We start from the raw sequence: 5,325 nt of genomic DNA on the forward strand, positions 1-5,325 counted from the left end.
CAGACAGATATATATATATATATATATATATATATACGCATATACACACGCATTATACATATATGTATGTGTGTATTTTCATAGACATATTTACACGTATACTTACCCATGCACACATACGCCTACACACACACTCATATGTATATGTGTGTTGTGCGTGAGCGGGGGCGCATGTATGTGTGTACATATCTAAATATGTACATCTACGTAATTTTAAGTATATACACGCCTGTAAATATTAACATTTTTTTATGGCGATATCTTAGGATTTTATATGTGCTAATGCTTTAATAAAAATATATTCAACTAAAATTTAGAAGTAACATTTTATAAACTTTATAAATTTTGATTTCCATTTTAATATATTTCGTAGGTGCGAAATATGTTGAAATAAAATGTTATTAATATTGCTTTAGGGATATACGTATGCATTACATCGCACTATATTGTTATAGAGTATATAGTTTTACTTACAAAATATATGATCTTATAAGTTTATAAATATTAGCATCTGCGTTGCAGGTCAGCAAATTGTGATATTACAAGAGCAGAAGTGCCATTATAACGTTACATGAGGTTATGTATTTGAGTGTGTTAATGATGCTGAATTGTTTTCCGTTACCATTATATATTTTCTTCTGTACGAGTGATTCAATAAGTATTGTGCACACTCTTGTACATGGCAAGAAATCAAGTGTACACTGAATGGGAAGACTTGGTAATTCTTAAGTATTTTGAAATGGCTTTAAATGTAAGATGCACGTAAGGCTTCGTGGGGAAACTTGTTCTTTATTTTCACACTAGTGTTTTGATAAAAAGCAAGAAAACCATCGGGAAGCTATATAAAAGCTATATAAATCTTTCTATTGTTGCAGGTAGAGAACTCAGAGCTGTGATATTAACTTTCTGCTATTGTTATGATAATCTACTAAAGTTGCAAAATTTATTTGATGGAGCAGGTCCTAATGTACTGAAAATTTGAAGTTAAATTTCTCGTAAATTTAAAGACTGTCACTTGTGGTGAAATTTTGAAGTAAATTTTGAAAACATAAAAAAGAGTGTCACGCTGATAAAATACTGTAATACCTGTAGTCTAATGGTTCGGTAAAACCGCTTTTTATCCGTATGCATTGACATAAATCTAGTTCATTGTTCTAGAACTGAGATAATTTAAAAGTATAAAATGAAAATTCCTAGATTTAGATACTCGTAAGTATTTTTTACATGCCTCGATTACCGAGAATGTTATATGAACATGAACGCTTTTCAAAAATTAAAATAGGCAATCTATGATCCAGAAATACCAGTCGATGTTATCTAAATGCATGTGCACATTTAAAACTGCGTGTGAAATATTAAATACTAATTACTCTTTACCCTTTTACTCTTTTATTTGTTTCAGTCATTTGACTGCGGCCATGCTAGAGCACCGCCTTTATTCGAGCAAATCGACTCCAGGATTTATTCTTTGTAAACATAGTACTTATTCTATCGGTCTCTTTTGCCGAACCGCTAGGTTACGGGGACATAAACACACCACCATCGGTTGTCAAGCGATGTTGGGGGACACACACAGCACACAAACATATATACACGCATACACACATACCCATACCCATATATATATATACGACGGGCTTCTTTTAGTTTCCGTCTACCAAATCCACTCACAAGGCTTTGGTCGGCCCGAGGCTATAGTAGAAGACACTTGCACAAAGTGATACGCAGTGGGAATGAACCCGAAACTATGTGGTTGGTAATCAGGCTAATTACAACACAGCCACTCCTAATAATCGATACATATTATTAAAGTATATACAGAGAGAACATTCATATCATGTAAAATTGCAAAGTATGTGTGATAGGATAGCGAATTAATGACGAACAGTAAACAGATATATTTGAGAAATATTTCAATCTGTAAAAAGCTTTTCGGTGCATTTTGTTACTTACACGGAGTTGCTAAAATGTTCCTAGCTTTAAGAGTTCGCAAAGGCTTGGTTGAGGTTCAAACGTTCGAGTTCTTATACAGAGCTTAGAAAAACTGAAGGACAGTTGCAAATAAATGTGATGAATAAAGACATATTGAACTGATCCTTCTTCATTTTATTTTAATCAAATCCATGAAATTTTAGCACTCCCTCATCAGTGGAAAATTTGTCGAGACACCATACCACACTTTAATGAAAAGCATTTTTTTCCAAGTTATTTTACTAGGATTAAATTCGAAATGAATTTTACAATAGTACGGCAGAATACATCAAGGTATCCGTAACTGGGAAGATTTCGTCTGAAATAAAAAGGAACAACCGTCCATAGAATAGCAGTCATTGAAAAAAAATCAAGAATTTGTGATTGAGAGAAAATTGATGATGGATTACACGATGTGAATTCGAAGGAAAGTAAGGCACTTCATAAGCATATTTAGCTTTATGAATAACCGATGTATTATAGTTATTCACGTTTGCCTATTTCAGGATTGTATTGCCGAAATAACTTTTAATAAATTAATACAGTACAAGCATATTTATGCTTAGAGATCTATACATTATTATAGAGAAATATAAACGTATTTTGCGATGTGATTATCACTTTATTCTCCTGTACAACATAAGCGTCGAACTTGCACCAAATCCTCCAACTACGTTACAATAAAGTTCATTGGAAAGAGGATTTATCCTAATGAAAAAGAATGTAGCAAAATTCCATTGTAATGCATGAGAAATTTTAATCAATGCATTTCGATTAAATCAACAATCTCTATAATTTTGACCATTTAATAAGAACTAAGTGGTTTACATTAATATCTCTACAGCTACAAGCCATTCGTCCATTAAATTTGCGCAATCAAATAGCTTTTAAGATTGAGCGAACATCCACATTGTAGCTCATGGTGAATGCATTGAGACCTAATGTTCAGAATTTTACAGAATAATCATTTCAGAAGTTAAATTGCTCTATAGGTTATGAATTTATTAATGTACTCGTTAATACATTCCGACAAATCAATTAATATATTTGCTTCATTATAACGAATTAATGTATGATTCATATTGGGTACTTGAGAACGTAGTATTTTGATTAAAATACTATCTTTTACACAAGTTTCTTTACACTGATTCCATGTCTGTTATAAAAAGACAATGAAGATACCACAATGGTATCTTCATGAAATATATAAGCAATCTCATTGGAGGTCGTACTAGACAAGACAATTTTGTGTCTATTTACAAAGAAAGGTGGTTTCAAGAAGCCTGAACATTTAATCATTATTGAATCATATTACATATTAATGCATATCAATGAATTTGTATAAATACCCTCGAAAATACTCTGAGACCATTTACTGTGGAATTGGAAGATTAAATGTTCCTCAATATTTAGGCAGAATCTGAAACATATTGATAAGTAATGATAATGATAAAATGATAATGAAAAAAGAAGAAATAGTATAGGAAATTTGAGCTACAAAATGCTTGACGGCAGAGGATATATTTTAACTTTTACTTATTACATTCAAATGCATCCATAATGGGACACCACATTCCGTATTTTGGTCAAAAGCATCAAACCAGATAATTACTTTTTCAGTAAGGTTTTCATGACCTTTCTACAAACTGCTTGCTGATGGGCACGGGAAAAAGTCCAGCACTGATTGACAACCTGTGAGGAGACAAATAGACGCAGACATGCACACACGTATTAAATATATATATATATATAGAGAGAGAGAGGGAGAAAGAGAGAATGATACATATATATATATATATTTATAGAAATAGTTAAGATTCTGTTGAATTAGGTACTTAAATTGAGGTAATGAGTCAGTCCGGTATGGTCCGCACAGCCCGAAATAAGGTGAATATAAAGCAAATACATAACAAGGATGTCAAGATATCAGTGCGTTAAAGCCATTTCAAGAGGCTCCAAATCACTCATCAATGAAAATATTACGTCAATTTGAAATAAACTGCTCTCTTCGGGTGCATACGACCATATTCATTTCTAACATACTGGATACACCATTATGAATGTTTATCAATTTTTTCATCAGTACTACAGACTAAAATAATTACATTGTTTCTCTTGGCTATTTTTGTGGCAGAATGAATTTCGGGAAAAACTTAAAGCCTTCTGCAACGCTAAATTATAGTAGGCTGTAAGTAATTTCCTGAAATTCTTCCTGCCACGAAAGTTGCAAATTAAAGCAATGTAATTATTTTAGGCTCTAGTACTGATGAAAAATTTGCAAAAAAATTATACTGGTGTAACCTGTTTGCTGGAAATTTATATGGTCGTATGCACCCGTAGAGAGCGGTTTATTTCAAATTGATGTAATGTTTCCATTGATCGAGTAAATGGTGCCGTTTGAAACGACCGTAATGCATTGATATCTGGACAGAGATCGTTGTTATTTCTTTGCTTCATATATATATATATATATATATATATATATATATATACATATTTATATCAAAATATATACATATGTATATCGAAATAAGCAACAGGACATCAAGTAGTGATACAGACGGCTCCATTTCATTGAATAATGCAATCATTACATCAATTTAAATCCACTGCTATCATCAGCTGCACAAATAAATCTTGTCCTTTATCCTGAACAGACACAGTCCTCTAGTCTTAGATTTAGAAGTTAATAAAGAACTAAATGAATTAGAAATGAACCACAATCCTTTACAAGCTATGACTACAATGGGCTTCATGTGATTCTTGGAAGTGTAGTCTATTCTTAGCTACAAGAGCGACAACATGGATTTTCCCATCTTGTTGCTTTGTTAAAGTATTTGGGAAAAATTATATTAATGTGTCCAACTGTTCAAAATTCTTTTTACTTTTCTGTGCAGCTGATAATGGCACTACTTGATATCCTGTTGCTCCTTTTCATTTTATTCACCTTACTTCGAGCTGTTCGAATAATATGGGATTGACTTGGTGCTTCACATTAAGTGCCTAATTCAACTAAATCTCAATTATTTCTTTTATATTTGACCAAATTATACGCTGTTGTTATACATCGATGGTCACATTGCACTTGGCATAGTTTTAGCCTTTGAATGAAGGCACCGCACTGGCCAACATTCCTCCTGATATCGGAAGACAATTCTGTTGCAGCATTAACATTTAACAACTGAATAGATTGAAATGAAAGGCACAACTTGTCATACGGTTCGGGAATCGAACCCGAAATCTAGCAGTCGTAAGTACAACAACCTATTCACTACGCCACGCGCCTTCACGAGCACACATATATACACATATATGTGTGTGTGTATGTGTAAATGTATATATATATATATATAT

This window comes from Octopus bimaculoides, chromosome 3, assembly GCF_001194135.2.
Source record: "Octopus bimaculoides isolate UCB-OBI-ISO-001 chromosome 3, ASM119413v2, whole genome shotgun sequence".
In the NCBI taxonomy this organism is placed as follows: domain Eukaryota; kingdom Metazoa; phylum Mollusca; class Cephalopoda; order Octopoda; family Octopodidae; genus Octopus; species Octopus bimaculoides.